Source organism: Musa acuminata, chromosome BXJ2-1 (assembly GCF_036884655.1).
Source record: "Musa acuminata AAA Group cultivar baxijiao chromosome BXJ2-1, Cavendish_Baxijiao_AAA, whole genome shotgun sequence".
Taxonomy (NCBI): domain Eukaryota; kingdom Viridiplantae; phylum Streptophyta; class Magnoliopsida; order Zingiberales; family Musaceae; genus Musa; species Musa acuminata.
Window position 1 is genome coordinate 24,974,456 of NC_088338.1, and position 20,608 is coordinate 24,995,063.

Sequence of the window (20,608 nt, forward strand, 5' to 3'; positions counted from 1 at the left end):
TTTGGGGCTGGAAATTTGCTGTGACCGCTACGCAGTCAGTATCGAGGGGCTCGGAGAGCTTTCCGGATTGGGGTCGTAATAGTGATTCCGAGATCGTTCTAGAAAGTGCCGATGGTTTCGGCACGCGCTTGCCGTGACCGATACGCAGTCGTCGGGCTAGGGCTCGGAGAGAGCTTGCAATAGGGATTTCGTGAACGTTCGAGAAAGCGCCAACGGTTTCGTGACGGCTAAGAGGCTCCGGACGTTGATACGCCGACCGCGACGTGCACATAGGCGAGGGACGAAGCACGTGAAACGGGTGCGATAATGCCAGCACTAAATCACCGGATCCCATAAAAACACCGAAGTTAAGCGTGCTTGGGCCAGAGTAGTACTAGGATGGGTGACCCCCTGGGAAGTCCTCGTGTTGCACTCCTTTTTGCATCCTGGGATACAAAACATCTCCCGTAGAGCTCCGAGACGATTGTTTTGGGGCTGGAAATTTGCTGTGACCACTACGCAGTCATTATCGAGGGGCTCGGAGAGCTTTCCGGATTGGGGTCACAATAGCGATTCCGAGATCGTTCTAGAAAGTGCCGATGGTTTCGGCACGCGCTTGCCCGTGACCGATACGCATTCGTCGGGCTAGGGCTCGGAGAGAGCTTGCAATAGGGATTTCGAGAACGTTCGAGAAAGCGCCGACGGTTTCGTGATGGGCAAGAGGCTCCGGACATTGATACGCCGACCGCGACGTGCACATAGGCGAGGGACGAAGCACGCGAAACGGGTGCGATAATGGCAGCACTAAATCACCGGATCCCATCAAAACTCCGAAGTTAAGCGTGCTTGGGCTAGAGTAGTACTAGGATGGGTGACCCCCTGGGAAGTCCTCGTGTTGCACTCCTTTTTGCATCCCGGGATACGAAACATCTCCCGTAGAGCTCCGAGACGATTGTTTTGGGGCTGGAAATTTGCTGTGACCGCTACGTAGTCAGTATCGAGGGGCTCGGAGAGAGCTTTCCGGATTGGGGTCGCAATAGCGATTCCGAGATCATTCTAGAAAGTGCCGATGGTTTCGGCATGTGCTTGCTGTGATCGATACGCAATCGTCGGGCTAGGGCTCGGAGAGAGCTTGCAATAGGGATTTCGTGAACGTTCGAGAAAGCGACGACGGTTTCGTGGTGGGCAAGAGGCTCCGGACGTTGATGCGCCGACCGCGACGTGCACATAGGCGAGGGACGAAGCTCGCGAAACGGGTGCGATAATGCCAGCACTAAATCACCGGATCCCATCAAAACACCGAAGTTAAGCGTGCTTGGGCCAGAGTAGTACTAGGATGGGTGACCCCCTGGGAAGTCCTCGTGTTGCACTCCTTTTTGCATCCCGGGATACGAAACATCTCCCGTAGAGCTCCGAGACGATTGTTTTGGGGCTGGAAATTTGCTGTGACCGCTACGCAGTCAGTATCGAGGGGCTCGGAGAGCTTTCCGGATTGGGGTCGCAATAGCGATTCCGAGATCGTTCTAGAAAGTGCCGATGGTTTCGGCACGCGCTTGCCGTGACCGATACGCAGTCGTCGGGCTAGGGCTCGGAGAGAGCTTGCAATAGGGATTTCGAGAACGTTCGAGAAAGCGCGGACGGTTTCGTGACGGGCAAGAGGCTCCGGACATTGATACGCCGACCGCGACGTGCACATAGGCGAGGGACGAAGCACGCGAAACAGGTGCGATAATGCCAGCACTAAAACACCGGATCCCCTCAAAACTCCGAAGTTAAGCGTGCTTGGGCCAGAGTAGTACTAGGATGGGTGACCCCCTGGGAAGTCCTCGTGTTGCACTCCTTTTTGCATCCCGGGATACGAAACATCTCCCGTAGAGCTCCGAGACGATTGTTTTGGGGCTGGAAATTTGCTGTGACCGCTACGCAGTCAGTATCGAGGGGCTCGGAGAGCTTTCCGGATTGGGGTCGTAATAGTGATTCCGAGATCGTTCTAGAAAGTGCCGATGGTTTCGGCACGCGCTTGCCGTGACCGATACGCAGTCGTCGGGCTAGGGCTCGGAGAGAGCTTGCAATAGGGATTTCGTGAACGTTCGAGAAAGCGCCAACGGTTTCGTGACGGCTAAGAGGCTCCGGACGTTGATACGCCGACCACGACGTGCACATAGGCGAGGGACGAAGCACGTGAAACGGGTGCGATAATGCCAGCACTAAATCACCGGATCCCATAAAAACACCGAAGTTAAGCGTGCTTGGGCCAGAGTAGTACTAGGATGGGTGACCCCCTGGGAAGTCCTCGTGTTGCACTCCTTTTTGCATCCCGGGATACGAAACATCTCTCGTAGAGCTCCGAGACGATTGTTTTGGGGCTGGAAATTTGCTGTGACCGCTACGCAGTCAGTATCGAGGGGCTCCGTGAGAGCTTTCTGAATTGGGGTCGCAATAGCGATTCCGAGATCGTTCTAGAAAGTGCCGATGGTTTCGGCACGTGCTTGCCGTGATCGATACGCAATCGTCAGGCTAGGGCTCGGAGAGAGCTTGCAATAGGGATTTCGTGAACGTTCGAGAAAGCGACGACGGTTTCGTGACGGGCAAGAGGCTCCGGACGTTGATGCGCCGACCGCGACGTGCACATAGGCGAGGGACGAAGCTCGCGAAATGGGTGCGATAATGCCAGCACTAAATCACCGGATCCCATCAAAACACCGAAGTTAAGCGTGCTTGGGCCAGAGTAGTACTAGGATGGGTGACCCCCTGGGAAGTCCTCGTGTTGCACTCCTTTTTGCATCCTAGGATACAAAACATCTCCCGTAGAGCTCCGAGACGATTGTTTTGGGGCTGGAAATTTGCTGTGACCGCTACGCAGTCATTATCGAGGGGCTCGGAGAGCTTTCCGGATTGGGGTCGCAATAGCGATTCCGAGATCGTTCTAGAAAGTGCCGATGGTTTCGGCACACGCTTGCCGTGACCGATACGCAGTCGTCGGGCTAGGGCTCGGAGAGAGTGTTAGAACCCTTGCAGATTCTAAACTTGGGGTTGATCTCTTTATGGGATCGACCTCCTTGGAACTCTATAGGGGTTCCTCCCTCCAAGTTGCTGCTCAAAGGCTGCAGAAAAGATTCATCTATTGCTTTAGAAAAGAGAAGGAATACATGGCTATTTATAGGGCTTCTAAACCCTAACTCCTAATAGGACTCCTACTTAAGACTCTTACTTCTAACCAACTCCTAATAGGACTCCTACTCAAGACTCCTATTCCCTTACAACTCCTAATTCTTCTCTAAGAAAAAACCTCCTACATGAATGCCCCTCACAATTAGGACTCTCCTAGCTAGAGTCCTAACAGAATGTCCCTCTCAATTAGGACTCTCCTAGCTAGTGTCCTAACATTTTTACATGATTGTCCCTCTCAATTAGGACGCTCCAAGCTAGAGTCCTAACAGACCCGCCCTCTTCAAATCAGCCTTGTCCTCGAGGCTGATGATTCATGAATTCTGGGAATTTGATCTTCAAGTCGTCATAGTTCTCCCAAGTGGCATCTTCTTTTGGTAGGTTCGCCCACTATATTAGCACTTCATTTGTGGGTCATCGTCGTCGAGTCACGATCCGTCGATCAATAATGGCACTTGGCTGGGTCTGGAGTTCTCTTTGGGTAGTCATATTTGGTGGGTGGCTTTGGGTTGTCTCCAAGCACCTGTTTAAAACTTCCGGTTGGCTGTTGGTTTGTGGGTGATATGTCATACTCCTTTTCAATTTAGTACCCTTATAGTGTAATTCTTTTGAGTCCCAATTGTAATGAGCCATGGGGCTTGGTGCTTCCTCCAATTTTTTTATAATCTTACTAGTATCTGAATCTTCCTGCCATTCCATCTTAATATCCTCAAGGAAGTCGCTGGTCGGAAGTGAAACGGTCGAAACTTCAACTTGCTCAGGTAGCTGCGAAAGCGCATCTGCAAGAACATTCTCTTTCCCCTTTTTGTATGTTATTTCAAAATCAAATCCAAGAAGTTTTATTACCCATTTTTGCTGCTCGGGGGAAGATATCTTCTGCTCCAAGAGATATTTTAGGCTTTTATGGTCGGTCTTGATTTGAAAGTATCGCCTGATCAAGTACAATCTCCACCTCGTTGCTGCGCGCACAATGGCGAGCATCTCCTTATCATATGTTGACATATTTTGATCGGAGGGAGATAATGCCTTGCTAGTGTATGTGAGTGGTCGACCATCTTGCATGAGAATGACTCCAATTCTGACTCCAGATGTGTCGGCCTCAATAATGAAGGGTCGGTTGAAATCTGGTAGTGTTAGCACCGGCATCGTCGTCATGGCTGCCTTAAGTTTGTCGAAGGCAGCGGAGGCTCTGTCCAACCATTGGAAGACATCTTTTTCTAGTAAGGAAGTAAGTGGTGCACTGATCTTTCCATAGTTTTTCACGAACTTGCGATAGTAGCCTGTTAAACCCAGAAAGCCATGTAGCAATTTTATGTTTCTCGAGGTCGGCCACTTTTGCATTGCTCCAATTTTGAAGGGGTCCACTGCCACACCTTCCTCTGATATGATATGCCCAAGATATTCCACCTTTTGTTGCAGAAAGCAAAAATTCGTGGTTGTTGTGTGTTCAAAAGGTGGTTTTCCGTATGTCTTCTTCGCATGCTCGTATTTGATGATACCCGGATCAAAGGTCCAGCTTTGTAAAGATTTGTGCTCCCTTTCATCTAGCAATTCATCTACTATTGGAATAAAGTATTTGTCCTTGATGATTATGCCATTGAGAGCTCGGTAATCAACACATATTCGCCTTGTTCCGTCCTTCTTGCGTACAAGTAGCACCGGCGAAGAGTAGAGGTTGCAACTTGGCCGAATAACTCCTATTTTGAGCATCTCTTTTATAATCCTTTCTATTTCATCCTTCTGGAGATGTGGATACTGATATGGCTGAGCATTTGCTGAAGATTTGCCTGGAAGAATCATTATACAATGATCATGCCAACAGGTAAGAGGTAGGTTGCGCGGTTCGTCAAATATATTTGAAAATTCAGCAAGCAAAGGAAGTAGATTTGGATCTTCAAATTCTGTTGGCTCTCCCTTAGTTTGCTGCTCAAGTTGTACCAAAAAGCCGCTGCATGCTTTATGCAAAACATTCTCCATTTGTTGTGTGCAAATCGTTGTTATGTCGCCCCCACGTTTCCCGTGCAATGTCACCTGTTTCTCCTTACTGTAAAATTTCATAATTAGTTTCATAAAATTCCAGGAAATATCACCTAATGTCGTCAACCATTTAATTCTGAGCATGGCCTCATGATTGTTAAGAGGGAGAAGGAAGAAATATGCAATTATCTCTTGGTCCTGCAGCAATAGTTTCTCCTGCAAGCGCCTATGATCACAATTCAAAATCCGTCCGTCGGTGACCTTAACATCAAACCTGCAGCGATTCTCGATAGGTAATGATATCCGAACAGCAAGCTTACTATTTAGGAAGTTAGTAGTACTGCCCGTGTCGATGAGAACAGTGATTGGTTGTTGTTTGAGAAGGCCTCCAATTTTCATCGTTTGCGGGTTTGAGTAGCTAGCTAGTGTATGTACCGTAACTTCGGTCGGTTTTGGGTCTTCTTCTGCATCTTCTTCTTCATGTTCAAAGCTCTCTTTTGGATGTTCAATGACCTCTTCTTCTATCGGTTCAATCATAAGAAGTCCTCCTTTACTACAGCGATGCTCACGGCTCCACGGCTCGTCACAATGCCAACATAACCCCTTCGCATATCGCTCCCGAAGCTCTTCTCCTGTTAACCTCTTTGGTGCAGGGACTTGGTCGACAGTAGGGGGGGCTGAGGGCTTCAATATTACTGGTTGAGGAGTGACCCTAGTCCTCCGAGCTTCATGGTTCAATTGCTCCTCTTGATGTCGTGCGAAAGAGATGGCTGCCATAAGCGTGTACGGTTGTCGCGCTTTAACTTCTCCTCGGATCTCCGGCTTCAAGCCCTCAATGAAGGTCCTCAATAGCTGTTTTTGAGACCAATCATGATTTTGATTAGATAACCTTTCAAACCTGGTTTGGTACTCCTGAATGGTGGAGGTTTGTCGGATCTTTGCTAGTTGTTCGTCAATATTCTCGTAATCGGTTGGTCTGAAGCGAATCAGCAGTTCTTCTTTGAATTGTCGCCATGAAAAGACTCCATAAGTATGTTCAAACCAGTCAAACCACTGAATAGCATCCCCTTCAAGATGTATAGCTGCAATTTTCACCATAGATACATCCGCGGTTTTGTGGTACCGAAAATATCGCTCCGCGTGCGAAATCCAACCAATCGGGTCTCCTTCTTCCCATCTAGGGAAGTCCACTCTCATGTATGGATAGTTGGGGTTGGTCATAGAGCTTCCCCTCTCTTGGAAGTCATCTCTTCGGGCTTGGTGTGATTGGGCAAAGCTCTCTCCTTGATATGATTTCTTCGGGCTTAGTGGTCGGCCCAATCTGAGTTCGGTAAAGAGCGTCCGAATCTTATCCTCCATTCGCGCCTCCAAGGCTTCGAATTTAGCATTGATTGCCTCCTTAGATGCCATAGTATATGGCCCCAAATCAATGATGTTAAGATCTCTCTTTTGCTGTTGGGTTAAAGGCATGTATAGGTTGAGAGAAGTGATGGTCGAAAGTGTTGGTGGATTGGTGGATGTAGGCTACAGTTTAGGCTTGTTTTGTGGCTGTTTTGGGTGTAGTTTGAGGGTGTGGTTTGGTAGAGTTTTAGGGCTCTGGATGAAAGTTTTGGATCTGTGGTAGATGGTAGCAAAGGTTTGACAGAAATCCGTGGAAGTTGCAGCAAGTATGTGCTGTCTTGTAAGAGTAGAATTGTCGTCGAAGAAACAACGGTTTCTCGACGTAATTTCCACCAAAAACGTGAGAGAATTGAGGAGGGAATTGATAGCAAAATCACAGTTTATATGACAGCAAGGATATCTAATTTAATCAAGAAAATTTCGGCAGTATAACAGCAAAGAAATTGGTGCAAGTTGCAATTACAGAATTATCGTCGAAAAATTTCAGCGGGTTACGATGAAAATTTGCAGCAACATAAAATCGTTTTTAGAGATGAATTTCTTAATAGATCAATCTTAGATGGAAGCCAAGATGATATATGAAGTCTATAAGAAATTTCATTCAAAAAATATTGCAAATAGATGGGTTAAGGCAACGATATGCAGTTGAAATTTTCTGCAGCATAGATTTTCAAGTGCAGCAGATTGGACATAAAAGATCAGTAGTTTATATTGAGAATTTTTCGATGAAACCAAAGGGAAATCTACTGTTAGGAAGTGTCAAAGATGTCATAAAAATTTCGTAGAAATTTGGATAGAAAAAGCACAGTAGCAAGATCAAACAGATGGTGCTATGCGGCTTGAATTCTGCAATTCAAGTGCAGCAGATTGGACATAAAAGATCAGTAGTTTATATTGAGAATTTTTTGATGAAACCAAAGGGAAATCTACTGTTAAGAAGTGTCAAAGATGTCATAAAAATTTCGTAGAAATTTGGATAGAAAAAGCACAGTAGCAAGATCAAACAGATGGTGCTATGCGGCTGGAATTCTGCAATGTATCTTTCGTCGTAGAGATGAAAACTTTGTGACGAAAAGTTTATGCAGCAATATAGGAACGATTTTTTTTTTTTTTTTTTGGATTTTCGAATATGGATAACTAAATTGCAGCAGCAGTAAGGTAGGAAACCAGAACCTGTTGCAATTCACGGGGAGATCAAAGGATGATCCGTGGTGGTGGAGATGATGGCGGAATTCGGTGACGATCTTTTAAGCAATTGTGGGAATTGCTTTGGATGGTTGTGTAGGGTTGATGGATGGCTGTGAAAGGGCAGCGAGACGCCAAGAACGCTGCTCTGATACCAGGTGTTAGAACCCTTGCAGATTCTAAACTTGGGGTTGATCTCTTTAGGGGATCGGCCTCCTTGGAACTCTATAGGGGTTCCTCCCTCCAAGTTGCTGCTCAAAGGCTGCAGAAAAGATTCATCTATTGCTTTAGAAAAGAGAAGGAATACATGGCTATTTATAGGGCTTCTAAACCCTAACTCCTAATAGGACTCCTACTTAAGACTCTTACTTCTAACCAACTCCTAATAGGACTCCTACTCAAGACTCCTATTCCCTTACAACTCCTAATTCTTCTCTAAGAAAAAACCTCCTACATGAATGCCCCTCACAATTAGGACTCTCCTAGCTAGAGTCCTAACAGAATGTCCCTCTCAATTAGGACTCTCCTAGCTAGTGTCCTAACATTTTTACATGATTGTCCCTCTCAATTAGGACGCTCCAAGCTAGAGTCCTAACAGAGAGCTTGCAATTGGGATTTCGAGAACGTTCGAGAAAGCGCCGACGGTTTCGTGACGGGCAAGAGGCTCTGGACATTGATACGCCGACCGCGACGTGCACATAGGCGAGGGACGAAGCACGCGAAACAGGTGCGATAATGCCAGCACTAAAACACTGGATCCCATCAAAACTCCGAAGTTAAGCGTGCTTGGGCCAGAGTAGTACTAGGATGGGTGACCCCCTGGGAAGTCCTCGTGTTGCACTCCTTTTTGCATCCCGGGATACGAAACATCTCCCGTAGAGCTCCGAGACGATTGTTTTGGGGCTGGAAATTTGCTGTGACCGCTACGCTGTCAGTATCGAGGGGCTCGGAGAGAGCTTTCCGGATTGGGGTCGCAATAGCGATTCCGAGATCGTTCTTGAAAGTGCCGCTGGTTTCGGCACGCGCTTGCCGTGATCGATACGCAGTCATCGGGCTAGGGCTCGGAGAGAGCTTGCAATAGGGATTTCGTGAACGTTCGAGAAAGCGCCGACGGTTTCGTGATGGGCAAGAGGCTCCGGACGTTGATGCGCCGACCGCGACGTGCACATAGGCGAGGGACGAAGCTCGCGAAACGGGTGCGATAATGCCAGCACTAAATCACCGGATCCCATCAAAACACCGAAGTTAAGCGTGCTTGGGCCAGAGTAGTACTACGATGGGTGACTGTTAGGACTCTAGCTTGGAGAGTCCTAATATAGAGGGACATTCATGTAAAAATGATAGGACTCTAGCTAGGAGAGTCCTAATTGAGAGGGACATTCTGTTAGGACTCTAGCTAGGAGAGTCCTAATTGTGAGGGGCATTCATGTAGGAGGTTTTTTCTTAAAGAAGAATTAGGAGTTGTAAAGGAATATGAGTCTTGAGTAGGAGTCCTATTAGGAGTTGGTTAGAAGTAAGAGTCTTAAGTAGGAGTCCTATTAGGAGTTAGGGTTTAGAAGCCCTATAAATAGCCATGTATTCCTTCTCTTTTCTTAAGCAATAGATGAATCTTTTCTGCAGGCTTTGAGCAGCAACTTGGAGGGAGGAACCCCTATAGAGTTCCAAAGAGGCCGATCCCCTAAAGAGATCAACCCCAAGTTTAGAATCCTTAAGGGTTCTAACACCTGGTATCAGAGCAGCGTTCTTGGTGTCTCGCTGCCCTTCCACAGTCATCCATCAACCCTCTACAACCATCCAAAGCAATTCCCACAATTGCTTAAAAGATCGTCACCGAATTCCGTCATCATCTCCACCACCACGGATCATCCTTTGATCTCCCCGTGAATTGCAACAGGTTCTGGTTTCCTACCTTACTTCTGCTGCAATTTAGTTATCCTTATTCGAAAACCCAAAAAAAAAAAAAAAAAAAAATCGTTCCTATATTGCTGCATAAACTTTTCGTCACAAAGTTTTCATCTCTACGACGAAAGATACATTGCAGAATTCCAGCCGCATAGCAGCATCTGTTTGATCTTGCTACTGTGTTTTTTCTATCCAAATTTCTACGAAATTTTTATGACATCTTTGACACTTCTTAACAGTGGATTTCCCTTTGGTTTCATCAAAAAATTCTCAATATAAACTACTGATCTTTTATGTCCAATCTGCTGCACTTGAATTGCAGAATTCAAGCCGCATAGCACCAACTGTTTGATCTTGCTACTGTGCTTTTTCTATCCAAATTTCTACGAAATTTTTATGACATCTTTGACACTTCCTAACAGTAGATTTCCCTTTGGTTTCATTGAAAAATTCTCAGTATAAACTACTGATCTTTTATGTCCAATCTGCTGCACTTGAAAATCTATGCTGCAGAAAATTTCAGCTGCATATCGTTGCCTTAACCCATCTATTTGCAATCTTTTTTGAATGAAATTTCGTATACACTTCATAGATCATCTTGGCTTCCATATAAGATTGATCTATTAAGAAATTCATCTCTAAAAACGATTTTATGTTGCTGCAAATTTTCATCGTATCCCGCTGAAATTTTTCGACGATAATTCTGCAATTGCAACTTGCACCAATTACCTTGCTGTTATACTGCCGAAATTTTCTTGATTAAATTAGATATCCTTGCTGTCATATAAACTGTGATTTTGCTATCAATTCCCTTCTCAATTCTCTCAAGTTTTTGGTGGAAATTACATCGAGAAATCGTTGTTTCTTCGACGACAATTCTACTCTTACAAGACAGCACATACTTGCTGCAACTTCCACGGATTTCTGTCAAACCTTTGCTACCATCTACCACAGATCCAAAACTTTCAACCACAGCCCTAAAACTCTACTAAACCACACCCTCAAACTGCACCCAAAACTGCCACAAAACAAGCCTAAATCGTAGCCTACATCCACCAATCCACCAACCCTTTTGACCATCACTTCTCTCAACCTATACATGCCTTTAACCTAACAACAAAAGAGAGATCTTAACATCATAGATTTGGAGGCATATATTATGGCATCTAAGGAGGTAATCAATGCTAAATTCGAAGCCTTGGAGGCACGAATGGAGGATAAGATTCGGATTCTCTTTACCGAACTCAGATTGGGCCGACCACTAAGCCCGAAGAAATCACATCAAGGTGAGAGCTTTGCCCAATCACACCAACCCCAAAGATATGACTTCCAAGAGAGGGGAAGCTCTATGACCAACCCCAACTATCCATGCATGAGAGTGGACTTCCCTAGATGGGAAGAAGGAGACCCGATTGGTTGGATCTCACGCGCGGAGCGATATTTTCGGTACCACAAAACCGCGGATGTATCTATGGTGAAAATTGCAGCTATACATCTTGAAGGGGATGCTATACAGTGGTTTGACTTGTTTGAACATACTTATGGAGTCCTTTCATGGCGACAATTCAAAGAAGGACTGCTGATTCGCTTCAGACCAACCGATTACGAGAATGTTGACGAACAACTAGCAAAGATCCAACAAACCTCCACCATTCAGGAGTACCAAACCAGGTTTGAAAGGTTATCTAATCAAACTCATGATTGGTCTCAAAAACAGCTATTGTGGACCTTCATTGAGGGCTTGAAGCCGGAGATCCGAGGAGAAGTTAAAGCGCGACAACCGTATACGCTTATGGCAGCCATCTCTTTCGCATGACATCAAGAGGAGCAATTGAACCATGAAGCTCGGAGGACTAGGGTCTCTCCTCAACCAGTAATATTGAAGCCCTTAGCCCTCCCTATTGTCGACCAAGTCCCTACACTAAAGAGGTTAACAAGAGAAGAGCTTCGGGAGCGATATGCGAAGGGGTTATGTTTGTTGAATCTCGGATTTTGATGATGAAGTCAATTGTCATTTGTTGTCTAATCTATGTGTTGAGATAAGTGTGCAGGATTAACTACGATAAAAGTTAACAAGCAGCAGGAGTTGCGCCGGAGTCAAGTTCATGATCACGTTGGGAGTTCGAGAGTTCGACGGAAGTTCGGACGGTCGTCGGAGGTTCTGCGAGAACAGATCCGAGAAGTCCAGAAGCTTGCCAAGCGAAGCTCGTCGAAACTTGCCAAGTGGATCGTCGCAAAGTCCAGGAGTTTGCCGGAAGTCCGCAGGAGCATCACCGAGGGTTCATCGGATGATCGACGGAAGTTCGCCGGAAACTCGCCGGAAGAAGCGATTGACGCACCGAAGCAAAGCTGCAGAAATTGTCTTAGATTTAATCGTAGTTAGCACGCTAATTAAGTTGGAAAATGGGAGGTGATCCCATTGGCTTAATCTTGGGGCAATTGGGCCCCTGAAGGACTGAAATTGGGCCGAATGGAATGAACCATTCGGACCCTGATTGCACCAGGAGGTGCAACCGCCCAGGCCAGGAGGTGGCACCGCCTGGGCTGTGTCTTCCAGCGAGACTGGGCGGTGCAACCTCCCCAGCCGGGAGGTGGCACCGCCTGAGCTCAGTCTTCGAGCTAGACTGGGCGGTGCAACCTCCCTGGCAGAGAGGTGGCACCGCCTGAGCTCAGTCTTCGAGCAAGACTGGGCGGTGCAACCTCCCTGGCAGAGAGGTGGCACCGCCTAAGCTCAGTCTTCGAGCTCTCCCAGGCGGTGCAACCTCTCCAGTCAAGAGGTGCAACCGCCTGATCCCGGAATTCCGGGATTTGATCGTTTTGAGCTCCAAATTTGAATTGGGTTGGGGCCTATAAATTCCCCACCCATTCAGCACTGAAAAGATACAGACCTACACCGAAATCTTGATCTTTTCTGTGATTCTAAGAGCTCAAAAGTGTTGTAAAGCCTTTAAGTCTCCTCCTTCTGTTCTTCAAGTTTTCAGTTGTAAAGTGAGGAGAGAAAGGTCTGTAAAGGTTGTCTCCTGAGCCTGTCAAAAGGAGAGAAACTGTAAAAGGGCAGTTTGGCCTTCACCCATTGAAGGAAGGCCCCTAGTTGACGTCGGCAACCTCGTCGGTGGAGGAAGCCAAAAGTGGAGTAGGTCAGGACTGACCGAACCACTCTAAATCTCTGGTTTACGTTTATTTTTGAGCACTTTATCTTTACTGCAAACCTCCTCCACTACTACTGCTCTCTGTGCTTTCACGAACAAGTTCTAAGTGCTGTTCTTCCGAATCTGCATTCAGACGTAAAGTCGTGTTTTAGTACATTACAGTTTACGTTTACGTTTTGATTCTGCAGACCTGTTCTCTGTGCTTTTGCGAACGAGTTTCTTTGCAGTTTACACTTACAGTTTGATTCTATTTATAACTGCAAACTGTCTTCTGCAATTTTACGAACAAGTTTTAACATTTAGACGTAAAACTGCATTTAGACGTAAATCGGCTTTCCTCGCACAATCGTCAGATTTCAGTTTACGTTTACGTCTTGATTTCAACTGCATATTGCCCTCTGCGAATATACAAACGAGTTTCAAAGTTCAGACGTAAATCTGTGTCTAATCTGCGTTTAAGACGTAAATCTGCGTTTAGACATAAATCTGCGTTTAGACGCAAATCTGCGTTTAGACGTAAATCTGTTTTTTTGCAGATTACCTTTTGAGCTGTACAACAGCAGCACATTGTCTTTATACTTCTGCTCAATCCGCGCTTAGACGCAATCTGCGTTTAGACGCAATCTACGCTTAGACGCAATCTGCGTTTAGACGCAATCTGCACTTAGACGCAATCTGCGCTAAGACGCAAACTGCGCTTAGACGCAATATGAGTTTAGACGCAATCTGCATTTAGACGCTAACTACGTTTAGACGCTAACTGCGCTTAAACGTAAACTGCACTTAATCATAAGTAATCTTAGAATCGGTTTTTGCATCAAAATAGTCTTTGTCGAACGAACGCAGCCTTCGCTTTTTAATCGCTAAAAAATATCCGCTGCACTAATTCACCCCCCCCCTCTTAGTGCTCTCGATCCTAACAATGTTGGCATTGTGACGAGCCGTGGAGCCGTGAGCATCGCTGTAGTAAAGGGGGACTTCTTATGATTGAACCGATAGAAGAAGAGATCATTGAACATCCAAAAGAGAGCCTTGAACATGAAAAAGAAGATGCAGAAGAGGAGCCACAACCGACCGAAGTTACGGTACATACACTAGCTAGCTACTCAAACCCGCAAACGATGAAAATTGGAGGCCTTCTCAAACAATAACCAATCACTGTTCTCATCGACACGGGCAGTACTACTAACTTCCTAAATAGTAAGCTTGCTGTTCGGATATCATTACCTATCGAGAATCGCTGCAGGTTTGATGTTAAGGTCACCGACGGACGGATTTTGAATTGTGATCATAGGCGCTTGCAGGAGAAACTATTGCTGCAGGACCAAGAGATAATTGCAGATTTCTTCCTTCTCCCTCTTAACAATCATGAGGCCATGCTCAGAATTAAATGGTTGACGACATTAGGTGATATTTCTTGGAATTTTATGAAACTAATTATGAAATTTTACAGTAAGGAGAAATAGGTGACATTGCACGGGAAACGTGGGGGCGACATAACAACGATTTGCACACAACAAATGAAGAATGTTTTGCATAAAGCATGTAGCGGCTTTTTGGTACAACTTGAGCAGCAAACTAAGGGAGAGCCAACAGAATTTGAAGATCCAAATCTACTTCCTTTGCTTGCTGAATTTTCAAATATATTTGACGAACCGCGCAACCTACCTCTTACCTGTCGGCATGATCATTGTATAATGATTCTTCCAGGCAAATCTTCAGCAAATGCTCAGCCATATCAGTATCCACATCTCCAGAAGGATGAAATAGAAAGGATTATAAAAGAGATGCTCGAAACAGGAGTTATTCGGCCAAGTTGCAACCTCTACTCTTCGCCGGTGCTACTTGTATGCAAGAAGGACGGAACAAGGCGAATATGTGTTGATTACCGAGCTCTCAATGGCATAATCATCAAGGACAAATACTTTATTCCAATAGTATATGAATTGCTAGATGAAAGGGAGTACAAATCTTTACAAAGCTGGACCTTTGATCCGGGTATCATCAAATACGAGCATGCGAAGAAGACATACGGAAAACCACCTTTTGAACACACAACAACCACGAATTTTTGCTTTCTTCAACAAAAGGTGGAATATCTTGGGCATATCATATCAGAGGAAGATGTGGTAGTGGACCCCTTCAAAATTGGAGCAATGCAAAACTGGCTGACCTCGAGAAACATAAAATTGCTACATGGCTTTCTGGGTTTAACAGGCTACTACTGCAAGTTCGTGAAAAACTATGGAAAGATCAGTGCACCACTTACTTCCTTACTAGAAAAAGATGTCTTCCAATGGTTGGACAGAGCCTCCGCTGCCTTCGACAAACTTAAGGCAGCCATGACGACGACGCTGGTGCTAACACTACCAGATTTCAACCGACCCTTCATTATTGAGGCCGACACATCTGGAGTCAGAATTGAAGCCATTCTCATGCAAGATGGTCGACCACTCGCATACACTAGCAAGACATTATCTCCCTCCGATCAAAATATGTCAACATATGATAAGGAGATGCTCGCCATTGTGCACGCAGCAACGAGGTGGAGATTGTACTTGATCAGGCGATACTTTCAAATCAAGACCGACCATAAAAGCCTAAAATATCTCTTGGAGCAGAAGATATCTTCCCCCGAGCAGCAAAAATAGGTAACAAAACTTCTTGGATTTGATTTTGAAATAACTTACAAAAAGGGGAAAGAGAATGTTCTTGCAGATGCGCTTTCGCAGCTACCCGAGCAAGTTGAAGTTTCGACCGTTTCACTTCCGACCAGCGACTTCCTTGAGGATATTAAGATGGAATGGCAGGAAGATTCAGATACTAGTAAGATTATAAAAAAATTGGAGGAAGCACCAAGCCCCATGGCTCATTACAATTGGGACTCAAAAGAATTACACTATAAGGGACGCATTGTGCTTGTGACAAATTCTACTTGCATCTTCAATAGCAGATTTTGGACAAAGTTATTCTATATGCAGGGTACTAAATTGAAAAGGAGTACGACATATCACCCACAAACCAACAGCCAACCGGAAGTTTTAAACAGGTGCTTGGAGATAGCCCAAAGCCACCCACCAAATATGACTACCCAAAGAGAACTCCAGACCCAGCCAAGTGCCATTATTGATCGACGGATCGTGACTCAACGACGACGACCCACTAATGAAGTGCTAATACAGTGGGCGAACCTACCAAAAGAAGATGCCACTTGGGAGAACTATGACGACTTGAAGATCAAATTCCCAGAATTAATGAATCATCAGCCACGAGGATAAGGCTGATTTGAAGAGGGCGGGTCTGTTAGGACTCTAGCTTGGAGAGTCCTAATATAGAGGGACATTCATGTAAAAATGATAGGACTCTAGCTAGGAGAGTCCTAATTGAGAGGGACATTCTGTTAGGACTCTAGCTAGGAGAGTCCTAATTGTGAGGGGCATTCATGTAGGAGGTTTTTTCTTAGAGAAGAATTAGGAGTTGTAAAGGAATAGGAGTCTTGAGTAGGAGTCCTATTAGGAGTTGGTTAGAAGTAAGAGTCTTAAGTAGGAGTCCTATTAGGAGTTAGGGTTTAGAAGCCCTATAAATAGCCATGTATTCCTTCTCTTTTCTTAAGCAATAGATTAATCTTTTCTGCAGCCTTTGAGCAGCAACTTGGAGGGAGGAACCCCTATAGAGTTCCAAGGAGGCCGATCCCCTAAAGAGATCAACCCCAAGTTTAGAATCCTTAAGGGTTCTAACAGTGACCCCCTGGGAAGTCCTCGTGTTGCACTCCTTTTTGCATCCCGGGATACGAAACATCTCCCGTAGAGCTCCGAGACGATTATTTTGGGGCTGGAAATTTGCTGTGACCGCTACGCAGTCAGTATCGAGGGGCTCGGAGAGAGCTTTCCGGATTGGGGTCGCAATAGCGATTCCGAGATCGTTCTAGAAAGTGCCGATGGTTTCGGCACGCGCTTGCCGTGACCGATACGCAGTCGTCGGGCTAGGGCTCGGAGAGAGCTTGCAATAGAAATTTCGCGAACGTTCGAGAAAGCGCCGACGGTTTCGTGACGGGCAAGAGGCTCCGGACGTTGATGCGCTGACCGCGACGTGCACATAGGCGAGGGACGAAGCTCGCGAAACAGGTGCGATAATGCCAGCACTAAATCACCGAATCCCATCAAAACACCGAAGTTAAGCGTGCTTGGGCCAGAGTAGTACTACGATGGGTGACCCCCTGGGAAGTCCTCGTGTTGCACTCCTTTTTGCATCCCGGGATACGAAACATCTCCCGTAGAGCTCCGAGACGATTGTTTTGGGGCTGGAAATTTGCTGTGACCGCTACGCAGTCAGTATCGAGGGGCTCGGAGAGAGCTTTCCGGATTGGGGTCGCAATAGCGATTCCGAGATCGTTCTAGAAAGTGTCGATGGTTTCGGCACGTGCTTGCCGTGATCAATACGCAATCGTCGGGCTAGGGCTCGGAGAGAGCTTGCAATAGGGATTTCGTGAACGTTCGAGAAAGCGACGACGGTTTCGTGACGGGCAAGAGGCTCCGGACGTTGATGCGCCGACCGCGACGTGCACATAGGCGAGGGACGAAGCTCGCGAAACGGGTGCGATAATGCCAGCACTAAATCACCGGATCCCATCAAAACACCGAAGTTAAGCGTGCTTGGGCCAGAGTAGTACTACGATGGGTGACCCCCTGGGAAGTCCTCGTGTTGCACTCCTTTCTGCATCCCGGGATACGAAACATCCCCCGTAGCACTCCGAGACGATTGTTTTGGGGCTGGAAATTTGCTGTGACCGCTACGCAGTCAGTATCGAGGGGCTCGGAGAGAGCTTTCCGGATTGGGGTCGCAATAGCGATTTCGAGATCATTCTAGAAAGTGCCGATGGTTTCGGCACGCGCTTGCCGTGACCGATACGCAGTCGTCGGGCTAGGGCTCGGAGAGAGCTTGCAATAGGGATTTCGAGAACGTTCGAGAAAGCGCCGACGGTTTCATGACGGGCAAGAGGCTCCGGACATTGATACGCCGACCGCGACGTGCACATAGGCGAGGGACGAAGCACGCGAAACAGGTGCGATAATGCCAGCACAAAAACACCGGATCCCATCAAAACTCCGAAGTTAAGCGTGCTTTGGCCAGAGTAGTACTACGATGGGTGACCTATAGAGCTCCGAGACGATTGTTTTGGGGCTGGAAATTTGCTGTGACCGCAACGCAGTCAGTATCGAGGGGCTCGGAGAGAGCTTTCCGGATTGGGGTCGCAATAGCGATTCCGAGATCGTTCTAGAAAGTGCTAATGGTTTCGGCACGCGCTTGCCGTGACCGCGGACCGCGACGTGCACATAGGCGAGGGACGAAGCTCGCGAAACGGGTGCGATAATGGCAGCACTAAATCACCGGATCCCATCAAAACACCGAAGTTAAGCGTGTTTGGGCCAGAGTAGTACTACGATGGGTGACCCCCTGGGAAGTCCTCGTGTTGCACTCCTTTTTGCATCCCGGGATACGAAACATCTCCCGTAGAGCTCCGAGACGATTGTTTTGGGGCTGGAAATTTGCAGTGACTGCTACGCAGTCAGTATCGAGGGGCTCAAAGAGAGCTTTCCGGATTGGGGTCGCAATAGCGATTCCTAGATCGTTCTAGAAGGTGCCGATGGTTTCGGCACGCGCTTGCCGTGACCGATACGCAGTCGTCGGGCTAGGGCTCGGAGAGAGCTTGCAATAGGGATTTCGTGAACGTTCGAGAAAGCGACGACGGTTTCGTGATGGGCAAGAGGCTCCGGACGTTGATGCGCCGACCGCGACGTGCACATAGGCGAGGGATGAAGCTCACGAAACGGGTGCGATAATGCCAGCACTAAATCACCGGATCCCATCAAAACACCAAAGTTAAGCGTGCTTGGGCCAGAGTAGTACTATGATGGGTGACCCCCTGGGAAGTCCTCGTGTTGCACTCCTTTTTGCATCCCGGGATATGAAACATCTCCCGTAGAGCTCCGAGACGATTGTTTTGGGGCTGGAAATTTGCTGTGACCGCTACGCAGTCTGTATCGAGGGGCTCGGAGAGAGCTTTCCGGATTGGGGTCGCAATAGAGATTCCGAGATCGTTCTAGAAAGTGCCGATGGTTTCGGCACGCGCTTGCCGTGACCGATACGCAGTCGTCGGGCTAGGGCTCGAAGAGAGCTTGAAATAGGGATTTCGTGAACGTTCGAGAAATCGCCGACGGTTTCGTGACGGGCAAAAGGCTCCGGACGTTGATGCGCCGACCGCGACGTGCACATAGGCGAGGGACGAAGCTCGCGAAACGGGTGCGTTAATGCCAGCACTAAATCATCGGATCCCATCAAAACACCGAAGTTAAGCGTGCTTGGGCCAGAGTAGTACTACGATCGGTGACCCCCTGGGAAGTCCTCGTGTTGCACTCCTTTTTGCATCCCGGGATACAAAACATCTCCCATAGAGCTCCGAGACGATTGTTTTGGGGCTGGAAATTTGCTGTGACAGCTACGCAGTAAGTATCGAGGGGCTCGGATAGAGCTTTCCGGATTGGGGTCGCAATAGCGATTCCGATATCGTTCTAGAAAGTGCCGATGGTTTCGGCACGCGCTTGCCGTGACCGATACGTAGTCGTCGGGCTAGGGCTCGGAGAGAGCTTGCAATAGGGATTTCGAGAACGTCCGAGAAAGCGCCGACGGTTTCGTGATGGGCAAGAGGCTTCGGACATTGATACGCCGACCGCGACGTGCACATAGGCGAGGGACGAAGCACGCGAAACGGGTGCGATAATGCTAGCACTAAATCACCGGATCCCATCAAAACACCGAAGTTAAGCGTGCTTGGGCCAGAGTAGTACTAGGATGGGTGACCCCCTGGGAAGTCCTCGTGTTGCACTACTTTTTGCATCCCGGGATACGAAACATCTCCCGTAGAGCTCCGAGACGATTGTTTTGGGGCTGGAAATTTGCTGTGACCGCTACGCAGTCAGTATCGAGGGGCTCGGAGAGAGCTTTCCGGATTGGGGTCGCAATAGCGATTCCGAGGTCGTTCTAGAAAGTGCCGATGGTTTCGGCACGCACTTGCCGTGACCGATACGCAGTCGTCGGGCTAGGGCTCGGAGAGAGCTTGCAATAGGGATTTTGTGAACGTTCGAGAAAGCGCCGACAGTTTCGTGACGGGCAAGAGGCTCCGGACGTTGATACGCCGACCGCGACGTGCACATAGGCGAGGGACGAAGCACGCGAAACGGGTGCGATAATGCCAGCATTAAATCACCGGATCCCATAAAAACACCGAAGTTAAGCGTGCTTGGGCCAGAGTAGTACTAGGATGGGTGACCCCCTGGGAAGTCCTCGTGTTGCATTCCTTTTTGCATCCCGGGATACGAAACATCTCCCGGAGAGCTCCGAGACGATTGTTTTGGGGCTGGAAATTTACTGTGACCGCTACGCAGTCAGTATCGAGGGGCTCGGAGAGAGCTTTCCGGATTGGGGTCGCAATAGCGATTCCGAGATCGTTCTAGAAAGTGCCGATGGTTTCGGCACGTGCTTGCCGTGATCGATACGCAATCGTCGGGCTAGGGCTCGGAGAGAGCTTGCAACAGGGATTTCGTGAACGTTCGAGAAAGCGACGACGGTTTCGTGACGGGCAAGAGGCTCCGGACGTTGATACGCCGACCGCGACGTGCACATAGGCGAGGGACGAAGCACGCGAAACGGGTGCGATAATGCTAGCACTAAATCACCGGATCCCATCAAAACACCGAAGTTAAGCGTGCTTGGGCCAGAGTAGTACTAGGATGGGTGACCCCCTGGGAAGTCCTCGTGTTGCACTACTTTTTGCATCCCGGGATACGAAA

General features: G+C 47.5%; 12 non-coding genes and 3 pseudogenes across 12 annotated transcripts; all 15 read left to right on the forward strand.

The window, feature by feature from the left end:
- Positions 1-296: 296 nt before the first annotated feature.
- On the forward strand, positions 297-415 carry LOC135600397 (5S ribosomal RNA). The gene has a single exon (XR_010482719.1). It is a non-coding gene; the product is annotated as a 5S ribosomal RNA (ribosomal RNA).
- Positions 416-764: 349 nt separating this feature from the next.
- Positions 765-883, forward strand: LOC135599728 (5S ribosomal RNA). The gene has a single exon (XR_010482072.1). It is a non-coding gene; the product is annotated as a 5S ribosomal RNA (ribosomal RNA).
- Positions 884-1,233: 350 nt separating this feature from the next.
- Positions 1,234-1,352, forward strand: LOC135599886 (5S ribosomal RNA). The gene has a single exon (XR_010482227.1). It is a non-coding gene; the product is annotated as a 5S ribosomal RNA (ribosomal RNA).
- Positions 1,353-1,700: 348 nt separating this feature from the next.
- On the forward strand, positions 1,701-1,819 carry LOC135599639 (5S ribosomal RNA). The gene has a single exon (XR_010481986.1). It is a non-coding gene; the product is annotated as a 5S ribosomal RNA (ribosomal RNA).
- Positions 1,820-2,167: 348 nt separating this feature from the next.
- LOC135600398 (5S ribosomal RNA) lies at positions 2,168-2,286 on the forward strand. Its single transcript, XR_010482720.1, has one exon. It is a non-coding gene; the product is annotated as a 5S ribosomal RNA (ribosomal RNA).
- Positions 2,287-2,636: 350 nt separating this feature from the next.
- On the forward strand, positions 2,637-2,755 carry LOC135599889 (5S ribosomal RNA). The gene has a single exon (XR_010482229.1). It is a non-coding gene; the product is annotated as a 5S ribosomal RNA (ribosomal RNA).
- A 5,680-nt stretch (positions 2,756-8,435) lies between these two features.
- On the forward strand, positions 8,436-8,554 carry LOC135602982 (5S ribosomal RNA). Its single transcript, XR_010484068.1, has one exon. It is a non-coding gene; the product is annotated as a 5S ribosomal RNA (ribosomal RNA).
- Positions 8,555-16,883: 8,329 nt separating this feature from the next.
- Positions 16,884-17,002, forward strand: LOC135602220 (5S ribosomal RNA; annotated as a pseudogene).
- A 350-nt stretch (positions 17,003-17,352) lies between these two features.
- Positions 17,353-17,471, forward strand: LOC135600111 (5S ribosomal RNA). Its single transcript, XR_010482442.1, has one exon. It is a non-coding gene; the product is annotated as a 5S ribosomal RNA (ribosomal RNA).
- Positions 17,472-18,121: 650 nt separating this feature from the next.
- On the forward strand, positions 18,122-18,240 carry LOC135602229 (5S ribosomal RNA; annotated as a pseudogene).
- Positions 18,241-18,590: 350 nt separating this feature from the next.
- On the forward strand, positions 18,591-18,709 carry LOC135600775 (5S ribosomal RNA). Its single transcript, XR_010483088.1, has one exon. It is a non-coding gene; the product is annotated as a 5S ribosomal RNA (ribosomal RNA).
- Positions 18,710-19,059: 350 nt separating this feature from the next.
- LOC135603447 (5S ribosomal RNA) lies at positions 19,060-19,178 on the forward strand (annotated as a pseudogene).
- A 350-nt stretch (positions 19,179-19,528) lies between these two features.
- Positions 19,529-19,647, forward strand: LOC135601379 (5S ribosomal RNA). Its single transcript, XR_010483674.1, has one exon. It is a non-coding gene; the product is annotated as a 5S ribosomal RNA (ribosomal RNA).
- Positions 19,648-19,997: 350 nt separating this feature from the next.
- On the forward strand, positions 19,998-20,116 carry LOC135601133 (5S ribosomal RNA). The gene has a single exon (XR_010483436.1). It is a non-coding gene; the product is annotated as a 5S ribosomal RNA (ribosomal RNA).
- Positions 20,117-20,466: 350 nt separating this feature from the next.
- Positions 20,467-20,585, forward strand: LOC135601380 (5S ribosomal RNA). The gene has a single exon (XR_010483675.1). It is a non-coding gene; the product is annotated as a 5S ribosomal RNA (ribosomal RNA).
- The last annotated feature ends 23 nt before the right edge of the window (positions 20,586-20,608 follow it).